Source organism: Elephantulus edwardii, unplaced genomic scaffold, assembly GCF_000299155.1.
Source record: "Elephantulus edwardii isolate Elephantulus edwardi_28Jun2011 unplaced genomic scaffold, EleEdw1.0 scaffold00144, whole genome shotgun sequence".
Taxonomy (NCBI): domain Eukaryota; kingdom Metazoa; phylum Chordata; class Mammalia; order Macroscelidea; family Macroscelididae; genus Elephantulus; species Elephantulus edwardii.
The window spans coordinates 31421-41047 of record NW_006399894.1 but is presented as its reverse complement, the minus strand read 5'-3'; the positions used below and the strand labels follow the sequence as shown (position 1 = coordinate 41047).

Below are 9627 nucleotides of genomic sequence, written 5' to 3'. Positions count from 1 at the left end.
GAGTCAACTATAGTTCATAGTGACCCTATACACAGTAGCTCTGAATCCTGCTCTATCTTAATCCAGTCTTACTCTCTGACAAACCTACTCCCATTACACCTGTTACTTTTTCAGTTCATTTCATCCGGATCATACTCTCCTGTGCCGTCCTGCCATTCTTCCAAGCATGATGTCTTTCTCCAAGGACTGGTTTCTCCTGGCCACATGCTCAAAGTATATGAGACAGAGCTTAAAAATCTTTGCCTCCAAGGAGCAAGTTGGTTTCACTCTCTCCAGGACATACCTGTTTGTTCTCCGTAGTATGTTCAATACTGTTCTCCAGCCCCACAACTCAAAGGCATCATTTCTTCTTCTGTCATCCTTAGTCATTAATACACACACACATACACACACACACGTTGTTGTTGTTGTTGTTGCTTTGTGCCATCAAGTCACCTGTGACTCATATCAACCCTATGTACAATAATTCTGAACCCTGACCTATTCTGAGCCTATCTCACTGACTCTGACACAGCTAATCTTATTTCCCCAGTTAACTTGTCAATCCATCTTATCCAGGGTCATATTCTCCTGCATTGTCCCTCCACCCTTCCAAGCATGATGTCCTTCTCCAAGAACTGGTCTTTACTGGCCACGTGCTCAAAGTATATGAGATAGAGCTTCAAACTCCTTGCCTCCAAGGAGAAACTTGTTTTCACCTTTTCCAAGGCAGACCTATTTGTTCTCATGGTGGTCTGTGATATATTCGATACTCTTCTCCAGCACTACAACTCAAAGACATCAATTATACTTCTATCATCCTTAGTCATTGTCCAGCTCTCTGATGCATGGTAAGTGATTGAGAAAACCATGGTCTGGATCAGGTGCACCTTATTCATCTCTAAACTGACATCATTGCTCTTTAGCACTCTGAAGAGGTCGCTGACAGCAGACATCCCCAGTGCAATTCATCTTTTGATATCCTGACTGCTCGTGCCAAGAGTGCTGATTGTGGAACCGAGAAAGCCAAAACTCTTAACAACCTCAATCTCTTCTGTACGTCCAGGACTGGCCTCTCCTGGCAATAGGCTGAAAGTGTATGAGATGGAGTGTCATGATCCTTCCCTTCAAAGAGCGCCCTGGCTGAATCTTCTCCAAGGCATATCTGTTTGTTCTGTTGGTAGTCCATGGAATATTCAGTACTCTTCTCCAACACCATACCTCAAAGGCATTAATTCTTCTGACATCCTTAGTCAGTGTCCAGCCTTCTGATGTAAAGGAAGCACAAAAAGATCACAGCTTGTATAAGTTGCACCTTAGTCATCAAATTGACATCACTGCTCCTTAGCACCCTGGAAAGGTCCCTCAAAGCAGGTTTCCCCAACACAACACAGTTTGGTTTTTAAATTTTTTTACAAAATTTCTTCACTGCTGTTGCCAAGGGTGTTGATTGTGGATCTAAGTAAGACAAAGTAATTAACTACTTTAATACTGTCTCCATCCATCATGATGTTGCCTATTGGCCTTATAGTGAGGATTTTTGTTCTCTTCATGCTGAGGTGTAATCCATTTTGAAGGCTGTGGTCATGTAATCCCTACTGCAGGCTGTAGTCTTTGACCTTCTGCAATAAGCATCTCAGGTCCTCCTTGGTTTCGGGAAGCAAAATGTCATCTGCATGCTGTAGACTATTGATGAGCCTTCCTCCAAATTGATAACACATCCTTATTCATAGAGTTCAACTTCTCAAATGATTAGACGGCCATGCATAGACACAAACATGTACAAATTTTCCTGGAGATACAGAAAATTCTGAGTTCCATATGATCATAATAAATATTAAAATCTTCTGGTTCAGTAAATATTCTAAAACAAAATGCCAAGAGAAAATGTCACAATCAAAAGATAAAAAATGAAGATGTGGAAATTTCTCTTAAGGAGACCACGTTAATAAGGTAAAAGGATAGAAGACTTCAAGACGAGAATGTTAAATATATTGTTGTGCCCCAAATCCAGTTCCCCCCAAGTCACCAAGGAGCCAACACCAATGCAAGGGCAAGAGGGAATTTATTTCAGATTTGAATCCAGCCACGCTCCAAACCGTGCCAGTAGAGCAGGGAAAATGGCCTCGGCCCGATTCTGGGCTGTCCGGTCTATTTAAAGGGGAAAGCCCGTGAAAACAGGGCGATACAGGATTGACTTCTGTTTGGGCAGATTTTTTTCTCCCCTGGTTTTCCCCCTTCCCCCACCACTTTCAGGTTACTGCTCTAGAGGCTTATACATTTTAAAATGACGTATTGGTTACAAAATGGGAGTCCCTCATTCCCCCGTTCTTCTGCACCCAAGCTCAGTCATGAGCGCTTTCTTCTTCAGTCTCTAGATAATGGTATTGAGACTGTATAACCACCAACTGGTTTGTTCCTATCCGTTCTCTAATTAAGTTGAGTATTCTGTTAATTATACAGGGACCTAGGGTTAGGATAAGCATCAGAGCAGTGAGGGGTCCAAGGAGTGGAATAAGCCATTTACCCCAGGATGTTGTCCATCAGCTAAATAAATCATTGGCTTCTGCCTCAGACAGGTGCTTTTTAATAGATTCTTTTAACTCTCGGACCTTATTTTGGACTATGCCCGATGCATTCACAAAGAAACAACATTCTTCCCCTAGAAACTGGCACGTACCTTCTTTCTCTGATGTCAGCAAGTAGAGAGCTCAATGGTTTTGTAAGGTCACCCCGGCCAGAGAGGTTATCTGGGTTTGTAAGGCTAGGAGAGAATCTGCTACCTTGTCTAAGTCCCGGCTAATGTCCATAGAGAGTTTGTAATACAAATGGGCAGCTGTGCCCAAGCCTCCTGCTCCCAGCCCTATAGCGGTCGCCAGGCTTCCTCCTGTGAACAGAGCTCCAAATGGGAGAGCTCACTTTTGGCGCCTTGTGGACAGGGTCATGGAGGTCATAGTGGCAGGGCTAAGAACAGTTAGGGGTGGGGTAAGGAACACCAGCGTACAGGGTTGTGCCCAGTTAGCAGGGAGACATTGCATTAAAACAGAGCCATTACAAAGAAAGAACATTCTGGGCTTACCACAGATAGGACTTGTATCCTGAGGGCTGGAGGCGTCATTACAAGGGACTTCCACCAACCAAGTGTGGTTAGTAATTACACAGGCGGCATTATTGGACATAAGGATGATTTCATCTGTTAAGGGGCCTACTACTAGGGTTGAGTTTTTAGCCCTGGTCAAATTAGAGGTGAGGTTTTGAGTCTCAATCCAAGACCGGGGGACTGGCCAAGCAAAAAAGGGTTTTGGTCTTAGAGGCAGGCAGAGCCAGCAAGGGGTATTATTTAGGTCTGCACTTAAAACTTGATAGGTGTCATTTAGACTTGTAATAATCTGGTGGGAGAAGTCCAGAGGCCGAAGGGCTTGTTGGATTTGTTTTAATAGCTGGTTGGGTCTGTATTCTGGGGTTAACTCTACCCAGAGTTAACAGATTCTGCTTTACTTTTTCTTGAACCTGTTGTCTGACTCGGTCCTGAGCTCCCCCACCGTCTGACATGCCATAGTGGGTAAGTCGGGAAAAACAGAACTTTTTACCTGGCTGACTACGGCATCTGGACGTATGGCTACTCCCCTGCTTTGCAGTTGCTGTGAAATAGCCTTTTCCTCAATACTGGCACTCTATAGCATGAGTGTAGCAGGAGGCATGGACATAGGTTGAAACAGTAAAGTACCTGTCCCCCCTGTATGGGGTTAATGGGGTCCAGCAGTCACTAGGGCATGGATTACAGTTAACAGAGTCAATGATGCATATAACAAGGACTAGTAATATTAAGTCTTTTGGATACGGAGCTTCAGTGGGTTGGTGGGATCTTTTGACGCTGTCCATCTTGATGGAAGGTACTCTTCCTGAAGAGCAAAGAGGTCAGCTGGTCATACGTGGGTATAGTGGATCCAGGTTGCAATGCTGTCTACTCTGAGTGCAGTAGGGGTTACGGGGATTACCACATAAGGCCCCTTCCAGCGCGGTTCCAGGCTTTCTTGCCGATGTTGCGTGATGAACACCCAGTCACCCAGCTGGTATTGGTGAGGTTCTGGCGGTGGTCCAGATTCATATAGGGCCTTTAGTCTGGTCCAGATGTCTCTCTGGGTCCAATGCAGGGCATGAAGGGAATGGACAAGTGTATTATCATCATCATCTAGGTCATTAATCATTTTGGTTTGCAGGCTAGGCACAATAGGAGGGGGTCTTCCAAACATAATTCCAAAAGGGGTTAAACCTAGTTTATATGGGGTGTTACACACCCAGAAAAGCGCATAGGGAAGGAGAGCCACCCAGTCCCCACCAGTTTCCTTGGTCAATTTTGTCAAGGTCTCTTTTAGTGTTCTATTTATTCTTTCTACCTGTCCTGAACTTTGGGGCCTGTATGCACAATGTAATTTCCAATCTGCCCCAAGCACTGATGCCAGTCCTTGAACTACTTTGGACACAAAAGCTGGTCCATTATCAGACCCTAGCATAGCAGGGAAACCATACCTTGGCAGGAGCTCTTCTAACAACTTCTTAGCCACCACCTGGGCTGTTTCATGTTTGGTGGTGTAGGCCTCTACCCATCCTGAAGATGTGTCTATAAAAGCTAATAAATAGTTATACCCATACCGACCAGCTTTTATCTCAGTAAAGTCAGTTTCCCAGTAGGCCCCCGCTTTCCTCCCACGTTGTCGGGTGTCAGGATTGGGTGGATTTGAGGTGGCATTTGTCAATTAACAAGCTTTACATTCAGACACCATGCGGTCAATTTTGGACTGCATGCCCCGAATCTTGACTCCTGCTTGTCTGATGAGGTCCTGCATCTTTCTGGTGCCCATGTGGGTTGTCCAGTGTATCTTGATTAGGAGCTGGTCTCCTAATTTCTCGGGTAATATGACTTTACTGTCAGCAGTGTGCTACCATTTTTTGGAGGTATTGAGTCATAGGCAACTGAGTTATCCATTTTAAATCTTCAGGCGTGTAAGTCTGCTCTTCAGGCAGACTTGGGGACCCTGGATCCGGGAGGTTGGCAGCGGCCACGACTGTTATTTTTAGGGCGGCTTGATGGGCAGTCCTGTCTTCTAGACGGTTGCCCCTAGCAATTGGAGTGTCATTTTTGTGTGTGTGTGTCCCGGACAGTGGATAATGGCCAGTTTTCTTGATAACCATAAGGCTGCTAACAAGGCAAGAACTTCTCCTTTGTTTTTGATCGTTTTTCCTTCTGCCGTCGATAGCCCCCTTTCCCGATATATTGCCCCATGAATGTGGGCTGTGGCAAAAGCATACCGACTATCAGTATAGATATTGATGTTCTTGTCTTTGCCCAAGGTCAGACCTTGGGTTAGTGCTACTAATTCAGCATGCTGGGCCGAGGTTCCTGCAGGTAGGGGTCCCGCCCAGATCACTTTAGACTCAGAAACAACTGCTGCACCTGCGTACCTTTGTCCTTCATGTACGAAGCTGCTTCCATCAGTAAACCAGGTGTGCTCCACGTCTGCCAAGGGTTGGTCTCTCAGGTTGACACGCTTCCGTGGGCTTGGGCTAGGATGTCAGCACAGTCATGAAGAGGGGCGTTTAAGTCTGGGTCAGGTAGGAGGGTAGCTGGATTAAGGGTGGCTGGTGCCTGGTATATGATTCAGGTTGGATTGAGCAACAGGCTCTGGTAGTGGGTGAGCCATGCATTGCTTAGCCATTGATCTGGGGGCTGCTTGAGGACCCCCTTGATTGCATGCGGTGTTGTCACATAGAGAGTCTGTCCTAGAGTAATTCTGTCTGCATCACTAACAGCACAATGGCAGCAATGATATGCAGGCAGTTTGGCCACCCAGCTGCTACAGAGTCTAATTTTTTTGAAAAGTAGGCTGTGGGCCTCTTCCAGGGCCCTAATTGTTGCAGCAGCACCCTTTAGCTATTCCTTTACTTTCATCTATGTAAAGGTGGAAGGGCTTAGTTACATCTGGGAGCCCCAAAGCAGGGGCTGCTAGCAGTGCCTTTTTGATCTGGTTGAAAGACTCGTCCATGTTTTCAGTCCAATTAAATTCCTGTCCAGGTTTGGTTGCCTCATAGACAGGCTGAGCCATCTCAGCAAACCCAGGGATCCACAACCTGCAAAAGCCTGCTGATCCCAAGAATTCTCGCACCTGACGTGAGGTCTGGGGGGTAGGGATTTTAAGGACGGTTTCTTTCCTAGCATCTGACAACCATCTCTGTCCATCCCATAACAAGTAACCCAGATAGCTTACCTGGGACTTGCAGATCTGGGCTTTCTTTGCAGAAGCCCGGTATCCTAGGTCTCCAAGAGTTCTCAGCATGTCTCGTGTTCCCTGAAGGCAAGTTTCTGGTTCATCTGTCACAATGAGAAGGTCACTCACATATTGCAAGAGACTCAGGCCGGGATGCTCCCGGTGGAACTCACTTAAGTCCTCATGCAGGGCCTTGTCAAAGAGGGTTGGGGAGTTCTTGAACCCCTTGGGGCAGACGAGTCCAGGCTAGCTGCCCATGGATTCCTTTCTCAGGATCCGACCACTCAAAGGCAAATAACTCTTGACTGTGAGGGGCCAGGGGCAGACTGAAGAAAGCATCTTTTAAGTCTAGTACGGTGTACCAGTGCCAATCATGCAACAAGGAGTTTAAGAGAGTATACGGTTTGGGCACAGTTGAGTGAATGTCAATCACTCGCTTGTTGACTTCCCTCAAGTCCTGTACTGGCCTATAATCATTAGAACTGGGCTTTTTCATGAGCAGCAGGGGTGTGTTCCAGGCGGACTGGCAAGGGCGCAATATCTCCAAGTCTAGCAGGTGTCGAATGTGTGGGATAATGCCCTCGTGGGCTTCACGAAACATGGGGTACTGGTGAACCTTTACAGGATTGATGTGTGGCTTGGTTTCTACAAATATTGGTGCCCGGTGCTGCACTAGCCCCATTCCCCCTGTTTCTGCCCAGGCCTGGGGAAAGTCTTGGAGCCAGGTAGTCATATCATCAGATGAGGTAGTAGGTTGTTGGTACAGTCTATATTCATCCTCTAGGTTGAGGGTTAGAACATGAATGGGGCATCCCATTTTATCTTTTACTATGGTCTCACCTCCTGGTTGAAAGCTGATTTGCGCTCCCATTTTAGTAAGTCTCTGTCCAGTAGGGGATATGGGCACTCGGGGATGACCATGAAGGAATGGGATACTCGGCCCACTCTGAGGACTACAGTTCTCTGGGTGGTCCAGGGGTATTGTTTAGTGCCCGTGACTCCTTGTACCCATGACATTTTGTTGGAAATGGGCCCTCCAGCATGTAGGAGAACAGAATGTTGTGCTCCTGTGTCCACCAGGAACTAGGTAGGCTTTCCCTCCACTTTTAGGGTTACCCTGGGTTCGGGGAGGGGAACCGAACCCCCTCCCCCCTAATCTTCTTCTTCAATCAGGATTTTAGCTCTAGGTTTTTTCTTAGGACAATTGCGTACCCAATGGCCTTCTTCCTTGCAATATGCACATTGGTTTTTGTTCAGGGGCAGCCTACCTCTGTGCTCCAGCTTGTCATCTCCCGAGGCGAGTTGCTGTAGCTCTCTCCTGTGTTCTCCTGGTTCTGTAGTGGCCACTAAGAGGACCCACGCCAAATCCCTGGTCTGCCTCTTTTCAACTTTTATCTGCTTGTCTTCAGCCATTTCTCTAGTGTCTAGTTGTCTTCAGCCAACCTTCTCTGCTAGCTCTACCAAATCTCTGAGTTCCTTTTCTCCTAACCTTTCAACTCTCTGCAACTTTTTCTTAATGTCCAGAGCCACCTGATTTATGAATGCCAATGCCATTGTTCCCAGATTTTCAGGGTTCTCAGGATCAATGGGAGTGTATTGGCAAAAGATCCATTATGCACTCTAGAAAAGCGGCTGGACTTTCATCACGTCCCTGTCTTAAATCATAAACTTTAGCCAAATTAGTGGGTTGTCTAGCAGCCGCTCGGAGACCTGCCAATAGAGTCTCTCCTTACCTTCTGCTGTGTTGTAGTCCCATTCGGGTTGGCTGAGAGGGAAGGCAAGGTCAATAGCTGTTTAAATTGTAGTCAGGACACCTGTGGGGCCTGAATCAATTTCTGAGCCTCCAGAATGATTCTTTCTTTCTTCAGTTGTGAACAGTACTTGTAGCAGTTGCTGGCAATCATCCCAGGTGGGCTGGTGAGTAAACAGAACAGTCTCAAGAAGGTTAATCAGCTCTTCAGGATTGTCAGAGAAAGGAGCATTTTGAGATTTCCAGTTGTAGAGATCACTAGTGGCAAAAGGCCAATAATGATACAGTTGGTCTCCATTCACCTCTACAGGCCCTGCAGCCCGCAAAGGAAGGACTGTAGAGTCTGCTTTGGGTGAGGGGCCTCTTTGAAGGGCTCCACTAGTATTTTGTGTGGGGCCAGTAGCCGATACCAATGGAACTGGGGGCCTGGATGGCAGCTTGGGTGCCATTGGCCCAGGCCTTGGCTGAGACCCCAGCAACCCAAGCCCCAGCTGAGGCCCCGGCAGCCCAGGCCCCGGCAGCCCAGGCCCTGGCTGAGGCACCGGCAGCCCAGGACCCGGCTGTTGGGGTGGTGGTGGGTAAGGAGGAGGGAAGATAACGTTTTCCTCAGCCCCCTCCCTGTAGGATAAAGAGGCGCAGAGGGCTTCAGATTATTTTTCGACCAGAGTTTTTCTGTTGTAGTCGCCATGAGGGTCACCTTCTGTGAAGGAAGAAAAGATTTAAGCCAAGAAGGCAGGTTACTAACTAAATCCTTCCAGACGGTGATGTAAGGGACCTGGTTAGGGTGTCTGCGCTGTGGCTGGAAGACAACTTTCTCCACGGTGGTGATGGCTGGAAGGTCGAAAGTCCCTTCTGGCAGCCATCCTACATCAAAGGCCGGCCATTCCGTGCTGCAGAAAGTGGTTAGTTTCCCTTTGTGAACCTCTACTGACAGATTATGGGCTCTCTCTCTAGCCTCCATAAAATGTCCAAATACCAGGTCTAGGGGAGTGGAGGTAGTCTGTCCCATTATGTCTGTCAACAGTAAGTAAAGACAAAGACATAGACAAGCAAACAACAAGGACCTAGCAAAACAGACAAGTTTTCCAACCTTCCTCTGTAGGCAAAGCTTGAAATCTGAAACTGGTGAAGAGTGGTGTCTCAGAAAAACCTCAACCACCTCTTTGGACAGAAGCCTGGCATGAGGCTCTTTACTCTCACCCAAGCACTCAGTTATAGGGCCTGGAATGTCTTCCGAGCCCTCACAGTGGTGGCCCCCCAGCGCGTCCACCTTAGCCATGTTTCACTGCTCTGAATTCAGAAAACAACACGAACAGTTCAGTACAGAACGAAAACATAGACAGACACACTCACCATCTGGCCAGCAGTTCGTCCCTCTGGTTAGGGGCCCATGGGGTCATGGGGGGATCCCATACGAGCCCCCAGATGTTATGCCCCAAATCCAGTTCCCCCCAAGTCACCAAGGAGCCGACACCGATGCAAGGGCAAGAGGGAATTTATTTCAAATCCGACCATGCTCCAAACCATACCAATACAGCAGGGAAAATGGCCACGGCCAGGGCAATACAGGATTGGCTGATTCAAAGGAAGGGTGCAAAAACAGGGCGATACAGTGTTGGCTACTGTTTGGGC

The 9627-nt window shown here is 47.4% G+C and overlaps 1 pseudogene; it reads right to left on the bottom strand.

Annotated features, from left to right (window-relative positions):
- Positions 1-3905: 3905 nt before the first annotated feature.
- LOC102870441 lies at positions 3906-9274 on the bottom strand (annotated as a pseudogene).
- Positions 9275-9627: the final 353 nt, after the last annotated feature.